The sequence below is a fragment of the Dasypus novemcinctus genome, chromosome 8, assembly GCF_030445035.2.
Source record: "Dasypus novemcinctus isolate mDasNov1 chromosome 8, mDasNov1.1.hap2, whole genome shotgun sequence".
NCBI classification, from domain to species: domain Eukaryota; kingdom Metazoa; phylum Chordata; class Mammalia; order Cingulata; family Dasypodidae; genus Dasypus; species Dasypus novemcinctus.
Window position 1 is genome coordinate 55,609,878 of NC_080680.1, and position 17,350 is coordinate 55,627,227.

General features: G+C 38.7%; 1 pseudogene; it reads left to right on the forward strand.

The window, feature by feature from the left end:
• The first annotated feature begins 3,525 nt into the window (after positions 1–3,525).
• LOC101417750 (spermidine synthase pseudogene) lies at positions 3,526–16,457 on the forward strand (annotated as a pseudogene).
• The last annotated feature ends 893 nt before the right edge of the window (positions 16,458–17,350 follow it).

The following is a 17,350-nucleotide window of genomic DNA, read 5'->3' on the forward strand; positions in this document are numbered from 1 at the left end:
ATCGTGTGGTGCTATTCGGGAGGAGGGGCGGCCGCAGAAGCATGGCTGCCGAGAAGGGGAGACCCGAGGGCACTCTGCGCCCATGCCGAGCTCCCTTCAGGGGTGGCGGTGAGTCCGACCAGCCACCCTATTATGGGGGCAGTGGCTTGGAATAGGCCTACAGCGGCTGCTCCCCTGCCAGGCCAGCAAACCACACTTCAGCCCGAGGGGTGACCGCATGTACACATAACATCTGTCATTGAGGTGCCTAGAATTCTTCAGGGAGACCTTGTTTTGAACTCACTGGGTTCTTTGTGTATAGGGGAGTGGGTGTTGGTGGTGGATTTCTCTAGGATAGGTAGAAGTAGAATTGTGAGTCATCAGTATGCACATTTTCAACTTTACTAAAGAATTCCAAATTTTTCTTTAGATCAGTTGTTTCAGAGGTACACTTCTGCTAACAGTGTATCAGAGTTTATTTTCTCCATATCCTAAGTTTATAATTATGTGTAAAGTGATGGCCACAAAATGACATGTCTCTGTTGCATTCTTTGGATTATTAGTAAAATTGAACTTCCTTTGATATGTATAATAGGTATTCTGATTTGCTCTTTTTGTAGATTGCTTATTCTTGTCCTTTGTTCACTATTCTATTGGGTTGTTTGTCATTTTTTATTGATTTGTAGGAAGTCTTTATAGTATCTGGTTACTAATGGTGGCTACATAAACGTCTGATTATTTAAATATTTAATAATTGAAACAAGTTTAATGAAATTGACTCCAGTAATCTAAAAGTAGGCAGAAGTGCTAAGTTGGGGATAGAGAAACAATAGATAACATTTGTCAACTATGGTGGGAGCATGGGGAAAAATTGGGTTCACCAAATTCAAGGTGTTCTCCATTAAACATAAATGTACACACATGCACATGTGCACACACATTCTTACTCCTTAGGAGAAATTGCTATGAACAGGCAAGTTGGAATGCTTTATATGATGACAGGTCAGTTAACAGAGGGCCTAGAGGGATTTTGCATGACTTATAATAAAATCAAGGGGAGGATAAAGGCAAATTTCCATAACTAGTTTCAAAACATTCCCTCTATTTCTCATATATAAAATGTGGAACTAATGAAATAATCTGAGCATCAAAATGCTGGGAGATCACCTACATGTTTAAAGGAAATAATGGAACCATTTAAGAAACCACCTGGAGGAAGCCACCAATAAAAAATCTGAAATTTGACAATGCAGGAAAACCAGTTATCTTAAGAGTTTATTCTACATAAAAACATCTAGGAACATGACTGGAACAGAGAATAGCAAGACTGCTAAGAATAAAAGATAGTTGTCCTCACTTTGTACTTAGGAGGATTTTGTGGATAATGGCTTTTTAAAGTATAATTTGTCCATGTATAGAAGTTCTGTAGTCAAATATTAAATTGAGAAAGTATGTGCAGTCATATTATCTAAAATCAGGTGTGAACACAGACACAGAAGAAGGTACAGGAAAAGAGAGAGAGCTCCATAGACAGGAAGAAAAGAGAACTTGGTCATTTCAGTCCTGCCATGTGACAGAAGGGAAAAGGCTCAAACAGCTAAAGACCTGGGAAGACAGACGAGCCTTATGATAGCCCACAGCTGAGACTGGAAGGAGGTGGGCCCACAGAGCCTTGAGAGGAAGAAGGAAGGAGAGATCAGACTGAAATCGCCCACCACCTTGCTTCAACTCTTGGCAACTGACTTTGTTCCACCCAGTATTAAAGGAGGGAATGTCAACACAGAAATACCAGCATTGATAAACAGCATAATTAAACTGGAATATGAAACCTCGGGACGTCCAGTGCCTGCTCTTACTCAGTTTAAGGATGGCCGGTCCATCACATCCAGCTCACAAGCACTTTATGTCGATAACAGACAATTTCTTCAGATTCCTCAAGCACAAATCTCTGATTGAGCAACATATATGTGTCATGTAGTCAGTGTTGCTGGAACTGCTAAAAAGTCATTCCGTGTGGACATCTATGTTCCCCCGATGATTGAAGGTGGTTTGGCTACATCTTTGAATAAGCAAGTGATTATTGCTCATTTCTTTACACTGGAGTGTACAACTGCTGGCAATCCTCCTCCTATCCTCACCTGGTTAAAAAACGGTATACCTGTGAAAGCCAGTAACAATATCCTCATAGAAGCTGGTGGGAAGAAACTTGAAATCATGAATGCACAAAAGTCAATCACGGACAGTATGTATGTGTGGCCACCAGTGTGGCAGGAGAAAAGGAAATCAAATATGACGTTGATGTCTTAATGCCACCAGCTGTGGAAGGAGAGCGTAAAACATCCTATTTCACTGTGATGGTTGATAATTTACTGGAGCTAGATTATCAAGTGATAGGCTCACCCCACCAACTATCATGGCCGAAAGATCATCTAAAATTGTTCTAAATGGGCACAAACTTTTCATTGCCCAGACCAAAGTGTCAGACACTGATTTTTATCAGTGCATGCCAACCAACACTGTTGGAGATCATAAGAAGGAATTTAATGTGTCTGTCCATGTTTCTCCAACAATCAAGTCCTCAGGACTTCCTGAGAGAGCTTTGGTGAAATATAAGGCTATCACCTTTTAGTGCATAGTCAAGGCCATTCCTGTTCCATCCATTACATGGTTAAAAGATGGTCAACCTGTGAACACTGCCCCAGGCAACCTCAAAATACACTCATCAGGTCATGTCCTTCAAATTGCCAAAGCCCTGTCGGAAGATGCTGGCAGACAGACGTGTGGCTACCAATGTGGCTAGAGAAATGCAACAGCACATTTGCCTGCATGTGAATGGGAATGTAATTTCAACATCTTAACAGAAGACTACTTTTATAGCTTAAAAAAACTTTTGGCTCATTTTTATTGAATTTCTGTGTGAAAGAAACAATTGTTTATTTTAGTCTGTAAGAAAAAACCTGAATGATTTTTACATTCATTTTGGGGAATGGAATCATGTCCCCCACAAAAAGGTCCCAACCCCTGGTACTATGTGTGTGAACCATTCATAAATAGGAATTTTGGAGATATTGTTAGTTAAGGTGTGCCCCAAAACTGAACGAGGGTGGGCCTTAATCCAATGTGGCTGAAGTCCTTAAAGCAAAGGAAATTGGACATGGAAAGAGAAAAGCCATGGGGAGCAGCCAGAAGCTGGAAGTCAACAGAACCTGAAAGAGAAAGAAAAAGACACAGTCATGTGCATTGCTATGTGACAGAAAAGCCAAGGACCAAGGATCACCAGCAGCCAGCCCCAGAACACCACCATCTTCAAAGAGAAAGAATTGCCTTTCTGACACCTCAATTTTGGACTTCTCCTAACCTCAAAACTATGAGCCAGTAAATTCTCATTGTTAAAGCCTACCTATAGCTCAGTATTTGCTTTAGCAGCCAGAAAACAAATGCAATTGCTGTAATTATAATTGCTCATATTAAGATCTTTAGGCAGGTCCAGTTGTGCTGCATTGCTATGCAGCCTGCAGTCCCGGGCCTGACTGTCCACCTCCCACCATGGAGTCTGGTCATGATAGCCTAGCTTCCTCTGGCCCCACTGCCATCCGCAAAGGCTGGTTCTGCAAGACAGGAAGCCTGCGGCCTGGCCAGGCCCTGTCACTGCAGGTGGAACAGCTGCTACACTATCAGGGCTCGCAGTACCAGGATACCCTCGTTTTCTACAGTAAAACCTAAAGGAATGCGCTGGAGCTGGATGGTGCAGAGCGGGACAAGGTCTCCAACCAGGATGTGGTCGCCAACCTGCAGCTCAGCATCCACACTGACCTCTGCAAGGTGTTGATCATTGAGGGCGGGAACTGGGACATCTTGTGGCAGACGGTGAAGGACCCCCTGGTGGAGTCAGTGGTCCAGGGTGAAATTGATGAGGATGTCATCCAGGTCTCCAAGAAGTTCCTACCAGGCATGGCCATTGGCTACTCTAGCTCGAAACTGTCCCTGCACATGTGGATGGCTTTGAGTTTATGAAGAATAACCAGGATGCCTTCAATGTTATCATCACCAACTCTTTAGATCTCATGGGCCCAGCTGAGAACCTCTTCAAGGAGCCCTACTACCAGCTAATGAAAACAGCCCTCCAGTGGGATGGGATTCTCTTTTGCTAGTACAAGAGTCGGTGGCTACATCCTGGGCCTCATCAAGGAGATAAGGTTGTTCTGCAAGTCCCTCAATCTGGTGGTAGGCTATGCCTCCTGCACCATCGCCACCTATCCCAGCGGACAGATTTTTCATACTGTGCAGGAAAACCCTAACACCAACTTCTGGGAGCCTGTGCAGCAGCTGGTACAGAAGCAGGTGAAACACATGCAGCTGAAATACTACACCTCAGTGTGCATCAGGAGACATTCATACAAGATGGGAGCTAAGCCCAGGTGCCACTGCTGCCGCCACTGCCACCACCCAGGGGCCTTGGACCAGGAGCTGCCAGCATGCTGGGCTGCACCTGCCATGGTCAGGAACACCTGCTGGTCCAGCCCAACAGCCAAGTGTCAGGTTCCAGACGCTGCCGAGCAGCTCTACTGGGCAGACTATCTCTGTCCATGTAGCATCAAAGCCTCTATCAGCTCTGTACAGTACTATCTTTGCCTTCTGTCACCCTCTTACTCACCAAACACGGGTATATATAACAACCATCACCAAAAAATAAAACAAAGATCTTTAGTTTTCTGCTGTCAAACTGCATGGCAGTTTATGCAGTCCATAAATTTATAATACAACCCTGTGCTTTAAATTATTTGTATTCTGTTAACTGATAAGTTTCTACAGATAACTTTTGTTGAAAAGACAAAAGTGGCAGGGGTATTTCTTAGCATTGTTTGTGATTTTCTCATCTCCTATTTTCTTGCCTGCTTATCAGAGGGATTATTGAGTAGAAAAATCCTTGGCTCATGATCTTTACACTTTTGTTTTAATGAAAAATCTGAGTGGCCATGGAATGCTTCATTAACCTTACGGCTTCACAGTTAAGTTGAAAGACTATAAGATCTTGAATGTAAGATGTCAGCATTCTAGAGTTCCATCAGAAATGCCCAAGAATTTTAGGCTTGCACTATTGTAATTCAGTCAAGGATATTTGCAGAGAGCTATTCACGATCTCTGTGTATATGTTACTCATTTTCTCTAAATCATGTGATTGCACAGTCAACCTTCGTGCGTTTAATGTGCCATGCACAGTAAGCACTGCACACAGAGAGAACAATTTAACCTCAAATAATGATCCAGCAACTAGTTTAATTCTTCATATATAGAAGGCAATTAACAAACAGTTAACAAATGAAAAAGTAAATGGTGATAAAGTGAATGAATACATTCAAGTTGAATAGTGAATACTTCTTTGCATGTTTTCTTTTATTTGGATAAACCAGTTTAAAAATAAAATCAAGTGCTTTTTTTGCAGTTTTTTTAAAGAAAAATTTTATTGTCTATTTATTTATATGATTGAGTGGTATGGTAGTTGGATAAACTAGGTTATTATGCAGCAGTGACAAATTAACAACGCTGTCTCTTAATACAACCATGATTTATTTCTTGTTTACTCTCAGTGCTCGGTACAAGTCATTATTTCGATCTGTTCCACATACTCTCCAGCTGATAGAAACTCCAGCATCAAAAATGTGGTTTCAGAAGTCCCCTCTGCAGAAGATTAGAGATTGCAGAAAACCACAAGGACATTCCTGTTCATCTTTCGGGGACAAGAACTAGTCAATTGCCCCATCTAATTGCTGGGAAGGATGGCCTCCCTTATGCCCAGGAAGGAAAGAGAACTGGATATTCATCAGGCTTATAATATCTGCCACAACTAATTTGCTTTATTTTCTTTTTATTTTGAAGCAGGGGTATTTGTTTGTTGTTTGTTTGTTCTTTCTTGGTAATGTTCTCATGCAATTTTTGAAGAATTTGACCTTATACTTTTTTATCTTACGCAACCCAAACCTGTCTCAGAATTGCTGGGAATTTCCATGTGTGAAATATTATGTTAGCACGTTTTAATCTGTCTAAGCATATTACTTACTAAATTCCTTTCTGGAAAAGATCAGTTTATTACACGTGGGAGATGGCTGACATATATAAGCAGAAAGCAGCCCTGGAATGTAGCAGGCAGGGAGCACTCCTTGCCTACAATTCTGTGACCATGCCTTTAGAAGATCTTTCAACAAAACAGCAATTTTTCAATCTTGAGATTACAGAGTAATACATTTTAATTTATTACTAATCTAAACTCTATTCCTCCTCCACAAATATGGTCACCTGCATTTGATTTTACTTTTCTATAAACACATGGCCTCTTCTCCTTTCCCATAAAGAAGAAGCAATTAGTCAGCCACAAGAAAAATTGAAATTATCAAAAGATATTTATAAGGGAAGAAGTCATTTTCAGGTTTAACAATGTCAAATGTGCCTTTTTCACACCTTTAGAGGAAAAAAAGAAAGCTAAAATCAGATTTTTTACAAAATAATTTGACTTTGATCTGTTCTGTAAATTCTGAAAATTTTTTATTTTCCTCTTGTAAATGGAAAACTCTAACAGAAATTCCTGACCTATCACTGGCCACAGTGACCATTGTCCACAGCACTGCCTTGCAAGAGAGAGTTTTCATTTCAGCCTCTACTTTTTATACAATATTTTTACATAGGCGAGGGAAGGTATGCTGTATTATTCATGCACGTATGGGGTTTTTTCTCCTGAAATTTTAAGATATTCTTAGTTCAAACTAATTACATTTGACTTCAAAACCTATTTTTAATTCCACATCTACCACATCTTAGAACTAACTTTAAAAAAATTACATGCACACTCTCTTGTCAACTCATAACCTATAATTAACTAGCCCCTATAACGAAGTATTTGTTGCTATTTTTGGTTAACAAAGTACTTTTTGTCTCATCTAATTGATGTTTAACTTCCTGAGAGTATATTTTATTTCATGCTAAAAATACTCTCTCCTACATTATGGTGGCTGTTTTAAGAAATTACTACAAAAATTAGAGTTTAACAATACAGAAATTTATTCTCTCACAGTTCTGGAGGCCAGACTCTGATATCAGTTTCACTGAACCCAAATCAAGGGTTGGTAGATCAGGGCTCCCTCTGGAGGCTCCAGGGGAGAATCTGTCCCTCCCTCTTCCAGTTACTGTGACTACCAGCCTGCCTTGACTTGTGGCCAAGTCACGCCCATCTCTGCCTCTGCAATTACATTGCCTTCTCCTTTCCCTTGTGCATGTGTGCGCGGGCACGCGCTTGTGTAAAAGTCTAAGATCCCCTGCCTCCCTTATAAGGGCACTCGAGATAAAATTTAAGGTTCACCCAGATAATCAGGATAATTTTCTCATCTCAAAAAAAAAAATTTAACTTAATCACTTCTTCAAAGATACTTTTTCCAAGTAAGATAACAGTCACAGTCACAGAACAGTCACAGTTCTAGGGATTAAGATATGGGCATATTTTTGGGAGCTGTTATCAGTTTACTACACAAAACCCAACCCTTGTCCAGTTCAGAGTACAGTTCTTAGGGCATAACAGGCACTCAGTAAGTTTGATTGAATACGAAGAATAACATCTTAAGGACACTATTTGCCACTTTCCTGTCTCTCTTGTATTTCTTCTTCTGTGGACTAACATCTCTAATCACCAACAACACCAAAAAAAAAAAAAAATGTCAGCCTTAATCTTGAGGACAACTAATTTTCCATCTGGCCTCTCCATAGATTACTAATTCATTCAATCAATGGCCTTATTCCAAAATCTGGGAGAGAAACTACATAACCCAACTATTCTGTGTCAATTGCTTGCCACTTATGCAGACAGTTCACCCAGAAGAAACCGAGTATAGGTTAACCGACTTTGCAGTTCTCCATGAAGAGGGTTGGGCTAGGAGGAGATATAACTGGTACCTCTAATATGGTGAAGACATAGAGAGAAAACACTTCTTTAATCTTCTGTACGCAATGCTAACTTCAGCCTACAGGATTCCTAACAGTCACACTCTTTTCCTTTGTTCTTCTACACACCAGTTCCAGAAAGCTGGGAATTCTTTTCCTTCCGTCTTCTTGCTGGGCACCACAAGGATTGAACCTTGGAGAGGCTGTGGGCTTGGGGAGGACACCTGGTTTCTAACCCGAGCTTAACCTCTAGCTCTATACATGGCTGTTTTTTTCTGGTTTGTTTTCCAAAAGTCCGTAAATTCCTTCCAGTTTTAGATTTCTGTGTTTTAGCGGGGGAACTTTGTATCTTAATATATTATTCTCCATTAATTTAAACACAGGGGAACTTATGTAAAAATGTTCTCTTAGTGAGTAATTAAGAAATACTGTAAACTTGTAAATAAATGCCTTTTATTGTCTCTCCAAAGCAAGTCATATAATGGATTGTGAAATCCAAAAGTAGAAACAGAAACGCCGGGGGAGGGGGGAGGAGCAGCGGTACAACAGAGAAATTCTATGTAGTTGCTGCCAATAGATTGGAAATCCCCTTTAAGAAAATATTTTAAAATTAAGAACGCAGCTGGAAGCATTTAGATATTCCAAAATACTTTAACATTCCTTCTAAACTGTCATTTAAAGAAGTCTTTTAATCATGTGTTAAACACACACACAAACACATAAAACATGGGTTTGACAGCAAAGTGTCTTTGGAAATTGCTCTCTTATTTGTAAGCAAAGCAGAGATTATATATATTTGGCTCCAGGCAAGCTTTTTTCTTCTGAATCTTCAAAAAAAGTATCTCTGATTCATGCCCTCTGCTTCCTCTATCCCCACTCCCATTTTCAAAGGAATTTAGGGTGAGGAGATAGAAGGATACTAATCTCACATATATTAAACCAGTGATAAAAGAAAAATGTTTATGGCATTTCCTCTCACATCTTATATGCTTTTTCCCCCTATTTTAAAGTTTGGACTTTCACTGTTTTCCCAAGAGACTCACAAGCATCTTCCTTAAAATGCCTCCATCCATTCCACTAAATTCCTCTCAAATTTCCCAGGACATTCTTTTGCTCCCTGAAATCAGATAACTCAATTTGGGGGAAGTTAGTTAGCTTTCTATGGGTGAGACTTATCCTGGTCACTCAGCTGCCAGCTGCCCTGAGTGTGCCTCAGCTGAGGTCTGCCTAAATTTACCGGTTTTATGATGTCTCCATGTCTGTTTGCGTACATCTAATTTGAGCATAAAACATACATCACAAGAAGCTTAATTATTGTTAATTAAGCATGCTCACATACTCACATGAAAGATAGTATTTAAGATTAAATTATGGTATTTATACATCAGTTGTAAGTTTCGTTTATGAGGAAACCACCATAATTTCTTTTTAAAAAAACTTCACCAAAAAAAAAGTTGACATACAAATAAGACCAAAAAAAAAAAAAAAAAAAAAAAACCATTAAAACCATTATAGTGTAAGAATTCTAGCTGAAGGAAAGAAAGTCTGAATTAGGCAACCATTATCTTTTCCTCAGTTCTGAAAGTTCCAAGTTTCTAAATTTGCTGCTTTTTTCCAAGTTTGATAGTAGGTGGATCTTAGGGAATCTCACTTTATGAAATAAGAATCCATGATATTCAATTGTGCCTTTGTGATTAGGGAGTCTTCACTGGGTAGTCTAAGTCAGACTGTGATGTATGCACAGGAATCTAATTGTCCATTTCATACCCACAGATCCATTTGTCCCACTCAAATATCTCCTCTCCCCAGGAATCACAAGTTTGGCTAGCTATCGAAAGTAAACAAATGGCTTGTAAGTTGCCAGTTTCTGCTCTGTAGTATTACTGAAGAGTTAAATGGAGTATGTAAAAGCTCAAAGTCAAGTATATCCTGCTTGTATCTTTCTCCTATCAAATGCAAGTGTTCCTAATAATTTAAATAGAACACATTTTCTTTTAATTCCTGTCGATGGTGTATGTCAGAAACTTGGAGATGCAATAACCAAGAGCGCACAAGCAGGAAGATTTTAGAGTGTTTTTGTAGAATTCCTTGCCATTTCAAAAGCTAAAATAATTTTTTTAAAAAAACAAAAAACCATGCCTACATGTATCTGAATTTTGTACTATAGGCAAGGTAGCTATAAGTTTCTAAACTGGTCTTCAATGACTAAGGCCTCTTTTTTCCAACATTTTGAAAAAGAAAGAAAGAATGAAGAGAGGGAGAGAGGGAGGAAAAAAGCAAAAAAGAGAGGGAGAGAGGGTGATACGGAGAGATATACACACATACAGAGAGAGAGAGAGAGAGACCACAACCCTGAGTTGTATTCTTCACACTCTCAAACCTGTACACTTGAGACAACTTTTGCAATATAAATATTGTTATGGTTTGTGATAGCTGTTGTTAAATTGCCCTCCAAAAAGATGATATCAAATTTACAATTGTCTAGCACAAAATGAGTGTCCCTGTTTTCCTATCATCCTTGCCAATTATGCTTTAACTTAAAAAAAAAACCTTTGTCAATTTGATAGGTGTAAGCTGGAATAACACTTTCTACAATTTGCATTTCTAATTTATGCATCATGGTTTTTGCCCTCAGGAGGCATGTGTGTGCATAACCATATGTAATTGCTTTATTTTGAAAATGCCTTTTTACAAATAACAATCTTTTCCTTTATAGTATCTACATGTAAGACAAAGAAAGGAGAAAATGTAAGAATGAAAGAGATTCAAGTTTAATAGATGATGAAAATGGTGAAAATAACACCTTTTTCTTAATGATGTATGAATTCAAACATGAGTATGCGTTTGCTTATATTTGTAGCTAACACCAGTTCCCAAGGTAAAGAAACCTTTCAGATGAACCCTCTGATCTGGTATCGTTTCATGATCATTCTCAGTCCAGTATTATTTTTCTCAATTATATAGGTGTATGGCCTCCGTAGACAGTTCATTGGAAGAGAAGAAGCCTTCAAGATGAATGACTCACGCAATGCGAGAAAGTCAATGAGACCTGCAACCAAAGATATTCATTTAAAATGGGAAATAAGTTCATAAAGCAATCAGTTAGACTGTCAGTTGTACAGAGCATCCTTTCCCTAATATGAGAGAGTCATGAATAGTAGCTAATGAGAGTAAGTTGCTTGGAGAATGTAGAACTAGAGAAAAGGGAGTTAAGAATGATATAGCTAATGCCTACTCATAAATGTATTGAGTAAGGTACAGTCTTTATTTCAGAAGGTCTGAACAGATTATTGTGCTTAAATGACTATGCCTATTAGTAAACCAACAATTGCCCTTCTTTTACCATCATCTGTATGACTTGTAGCATGATTGATATCAGTAAATTCTTGGAATATTTGATGAGCTGCTTTCTGCCCTTTTCAAAGGCATGCAAGGCAAATGTAAAACTTGCTTTCCTATTCAGATTCTTCTTAAGTTAGATGATTGACTTCTTAGTTTTCTAGTTTATTTGGGGGTTTCCCATATATCTAGTGTCATTTTAAGCATATTTACTGATAAAAAGCAGTTTTATGGGACTGATGGATAGGATATGTAGGTGTATAGAAACTGCAAAACTATTTGAAAGATAGTAAATGCTCACTCTTTCCTGGAGCCATAGAATAGCAGGTAACACATCTTTGCTTCTTCTTTTTTCCTTTTTTCAACATTTTCTTTGTCAATACAAAAATCTCTTTATTTCCTGTACATTTATAGTTTGGCATGTTTTTGTTCATTTCCAAATCCTCTTAAAATCTGTGGGTTTATTTTAGCCTGTTAAAAAGTGCTTTATATAAAGTAGGCACTGGTTTCCAACATAGGTACGGATGGTGACATAATCAATCACCATGGTCCTAAGCAGAAACATTTCTACACCTCCAGTCAACAGCCCAACGTGTGCAGTATCAGACCTGACCATAATGAGATGATAAATATAGGTCAGGACTTTCCATTTTCATTATACGCTTCTAATTAATTTTCTGGGTAACTATTCTTATGAGCATTATTCTTAGCAATTCTAAAGAAGAAAAGAAACAAAGTCTTTGCTTTCAAGACGGCTGTTCTCTCTTTGAAGAGACAAAACATCCACACTTGAAAAGTTCAACAATAGGAGAATTAAATAGCCTATATGAAAAGTAGAATAGATGCTTCGGGTATTTTATAATACAAAGATATAGACAATGAATGCTATGGAATTCAGATGAATTCAGGGGGAAACTTTATAAGTAAATTTCATCATGGATGTTCCCTGCTGGTAAGACTCACAGATAGGAAGAACTTGGAAAGAACAGAAGTTAAAGGTGAATATGCAGCTGGGTGAAGAGACCAAATAGTATGTGCAGAAATGTTGAAATAATCATGTCATTTTAGAAGGCAGTGACTCCAGCAATCTACACAGATATGGAGGTCAAGGTCGAGCTCTAACTGATATTTAATGGCACATTTGAGCACTTCCTCCCTTGTGCGCCAGTGAAATGTTTTAATAACATCACAGTGGAGCATATTATATTACTTAAAGTATTGATTTATAGGTCAGTTCTTCAGCTCAGCTGAGATGTCCAAGAAGCAGTGGCTATATGTTTGTTCTCCATTATCCTTAGTATCTAGCACATAAACTGATACATGAAAGTCATTTACTAAGCCATAGTTAAATATATGAAAGAAGCAGAAAAATATTGGTAGATTTTCCTTAAGTAATGATGATAAATTTCCCCCAAGTACAAGACTACATTCTGAGAAAGAAAGACATGAGATATCTGAAGGGTGCTTTGTTCTAAATTGGGTACTCTATGGCTTTCCTATAGAAATGGGATTAATTGAAATCACATTTGAAAATGCTGCATTGTGAAAAGTTAGAAGGGTGTATTTTTATTTATTCATTCAACAAATATTTATTGACTACCTACTATGTCCTGGACACAGTTCAAGGTGATGAGGATGGAGTACTTTACATAGATAAACTCCCTCTCCTCATGCAGCTTATATTCAAGTATAGGGAAACAGACAAAAAAATTAATTGAAGTTACAGTGTGTGTTGCAGTTTGCAAAAAACAGCCCCAACTGTTCACCACTCCTGGTAGCCACACTCTTTGCTTGTAACATTGTAGTACCTGCCCATTCTGACTCTGTGCTTGTCCATGTCACTCACTTTGACCAAGAGGATGTTGGCAAATGTGACATAAGCAGATGAAAAGTGCATGCACATTTGGGTTTGCTGGCTCTGGCTCCTCTGTGATTGCCATGAGAATAGACCAGTGCGAGCTTGCTGAAGGATCAGAGATGTATAGAGCAGAGCCAAGTCGCCCTAATCATCTCAGCTGGGGCTCTCCTAGATCAGCCAACACCCTGAGGACCCCAGACAAGTGAATGAGCTTAGCCATTATCAGTAGAGCTGCCTAGGTGACAGCAGGTGGCCATAGATGCAGGAGTGAGTCAGGACAGCTGAGATAAGTGCTGCACTCCTGGAGCTAAGTAAATGTTTACTGTGGCATGCCATGAGGTTTTGAGGTTGTTTGTTAGCACAGCATTATTATGGCAATGGTAATAAGTGTGATGGAGGAAAAGTTCAACAGGGAATGAAGGAGGGAATGCAAGTTTAAGCAAGGTCTTCAAAAAAGCCTAAGTTGACACTTCAGAAAAGACTTAAAGATGATGAGAGAGGGACTCATGCAGAGACACAGAGGGAAGGGGAAGCATTTCAGGCTGAGGGAACAACATGTGCAAGGAGAGTGCCTAGAATGTCTGAGCAACTGCAAGAATGTGGAAGGTTAGTGGGGTCAGAGTAGAGAGAGTCAGACTGAGAGTAAAAGTGAGAGAGAGAAAGGTGGGATGAGGTCGGTGAAGTAAGGGAGTGAGATGGGCCTGATCCTGTACAGCTCTAGAAACCCCCAAAGCCTTAATGAAGTGAAAAAAAACTTTATGAATTCCTCAATTCCTCAAATGTATTTGACAATCCAATACTTTTTTTTCAGAGAACCTTCTCAAAGCATTAAAATTCTGCAGTACCCACCTATAGGAGGGCTAATTTATTGACTTACAGAGAAATGGGAAGTTTTAATCTCAATGTCCAAGTGAGGCTGAGATAGGGGAGTGGTCTGGGACAGGCTGAAACTAGCACCCTGACTACATTCCAGACGATCCAGGCGATCCCGGCCTTTAGGTGGGGTAAAGTCTGCTCTAAATCATGCCCCTCCCTGCTGTGACAGGACATGCAGCAGATATATTAGCTTTTCTCATTAGAAAAGTTTCATATGCAGCATGTTACATCCTTACATAAATGTTCTAAATAAGATGAAATTCTACCAAGAAAAAAATCAGACAGCATGTTAAACAGAAGTTATAAATCACTAAACCTTCCAAGCGTTCCATTAATAAGAATCAGGGGTAGAGTCTCCAGGTACTCTTAATCCATCTCATTGGAATGGAGAAAGAATACTTCAACCCATCCCAGCAAGGGGCATTTAATTTCAAAATAAAAAGAAGAAAGTGAATTTCTACAATGACTTTTAAAATAGATTAATGCTTAAGTGACTTACATAGAAATGCATGTGGTTATTGATTTGTTACAGGAAATATCTTCTCATCCAATGTCCCTGATGCCAGAGAGGTTTAACTGTCTGTTGAATTTAAGACTATGTGCACATGAGACAAGAATTTTCAATCACATTGTATTATTTGATGCCGAACTTGCATCTTCCCCTAACTGGCTCATTATAGCTTTCATATCCACCCCTTTCCATTATAGCTACCCCTTCCTGGAGTAAGAAAGAATTTTAAAGGTGAAAGTGTATAGCGTATTCACCCAAGCTAAATCCACTCTGTGTATTTTATTTAATTTTTTAAATCTCTTGGCCATCAGAGATACTACTTGGTCAGTTATGTCTGCCACAGTTTCCCTTCGTCATACTATATATGCAATAATATGTGTGGAAACATCTTGAAATACCTTAGTTTAAGCTTTTTGTCAGGGAACATGTTCTCTAATCATCTTACTTCATAAATGTAAAACTATTTCATTTTAAGAGCAACCTGCATTGCTACAAAATGAGAAAAGGCACATTTTCCTTTGGTCCCTTAAAAGGTCCATAATCATGCCACCTCCCTCTGATTATATTCCTTCAATTCTCTGAAACTCCAGGCCAGAGGAGAGAACTGTTCCCATTTCTGTTGCACACCACTACTGGCAGGGGAGATTCGTCAAACGCCTGTAGCAGCCAGTAAGCAGTGTGTGAAGGCAAGCCAAGGACAAGCCCCTCCGATTCTCCTGCTGGAGGAAACTGTTGTCTACCTCCTTACCAGCATATTCTGGCTTATACTTTCCACTAGGATGGAGCCTGCCAAGAGACTCCACAGATAAGCATGACACTTGCACCTTTAGAGCATGTAGATGGGGATATCTGTTTAAGCAAGCAACAGATAGTTTTTGCTTACCTACTCTATGAGAAGCTCTCTTTGCTAGATCCTCAGAGATCTCTAATGTGCAATTTCATTCCTGGCCCGTATTTGGTAAATAAGGCAACATTTCTAAAATAAATAAATAAATAAATTATTAACCGTTCAAAATAAATTGAGTTTTTCTGATACTAGTATTACAGACATTCAGTTAGGTAAGAGCTATTACTTTGGGATGGGCTTGCCCTTTAGGGATGAAATTTTGCATTTAGCTTTGTAAACTATGGCCTGAAGTGAGTTAGGTAGATTGAGAGACACGGAGATTGGTGCAGGCCAAGCTGTTGGTAAGGATGCATATTCCTTAATAAAACATATATCAAGTATATCATGCACTAGCCAAGGTGGCAAGATAGGAACAAACAAGATAAAAAGTCTGTTCCCTTGTGTCTTAAATTCTAAAGTAGAAAGAAAACAAACAAGTAACAAACAATAAGCATTATATCAGATTGTGATAAGTGTTATGAAAAATCAAAGCAGGTGATGACTTGGGCATGGGGAGGGATAGCAACTTTAACCAAGATGGTCAGGGAAGGCCCTCCCTGAGGTGGCATTTGATCCAGAACAAGGGCTGGTGCAGAGAATGTGTAGGGCAGGATTTCCTCAATTCTAAATTGTAGAATTCTGGTGTCCTGGGAGATGTTGAAGAATGACGATAGAAAGAGTAATTCAAAGACTATTTCCAAAGCCCAGGTGAAGATCAGCAGTGCCTAAGAGAGCAAGCAACAGTGGGGAAGGGAAAGAGGGGAGAGAAGGTGAAGCTCTTTCACACGTGGAGTATGGAAACTGGTTGGACCAAAGTGTGTAGCTCTTTGACAGTGAAAGAAGAATCTTGCGTGATGGACTGATTATCAGAAATGTGAAGACAGGTTAGGCAATTAAGATTAAGGGTTCAGGTAGCAGGTATATGGGAGAAGATTCTCCATTCAATCTGGAACATGTAGTAAAGTTTGAATATCTGGTGCGTTATTCAGGTTGATGTCCTACAGCCAGAAAGTTCAATGAATTCAGGCCTAGAGATAAAGATTGCAGAGGATTGCTTCAGTATTGCCATTAAGAGCCCCTGAAAAGATTCTGTTCTGCCCTCACCATTTTTTGTGTGTGTGACTCTGGTAAACTGACTTATCCTTCTCTATAAAATGGGGATGGTAATAGTACCAACCTCACAACATTGTTGTGAGGGCTAAATAAGTTAGTATATATAAGGTCCTTAAAACAGTATCTGGGTTCAAAGTATTTTCTCAAACCAACATTATGCTTTTATTATTTTTATTATTCTGATTATTGTTAAAGTGACAGAGTTCAAGGGGCTTATTAAACAATGACTTAGACTTATTAAACAATGACAGACTTTTAATCCTCAAATAACCCTTTCTACCCTCAGTATTTAATTACACAAGTCTTCTTATTTTTCATGAGAATGAGTACATAATGCATGTTGCTATCAAAAAGTTTACTTTTTGATTTTCAAAACCAAGCTCAGAAATATAGCATGTTATAGGCACAATACATTATATATTTGCCTGTGTCCAAAACAAACACTATGGTTTCCTTTGTAATAGCTGATTAACTAGCAATTAAAATAACATAATACACTAGACCTAGATTTTTAAATAATTTTTAAAACAATTCAAGGCTGAAATCTGTTATATTCTAATGGGCCTGGAAGTACAGAAGGATGATAGAGAAAATGGAATCTTATTTCTGAAGATTCTATCCTATCTGTTTACACAATTGATGATCTTCATCAGACTTTCCCTTTTCTGAGAGAAATAGGTCAAGACTCTAAAATATCTGACTGAAATATAAATCATTTTTTTAGAAAAGCCTATTTATTTTGATTCAGAACATTCACCAGTTTTGGGTGCAATAAATCTGCAAAAAAAAATGTTTATGCAACTTAATGAAGCTGGTTGTGAACTTCTACTTGAAAAATTCATGGCTGTTAATCCAGCCTGTC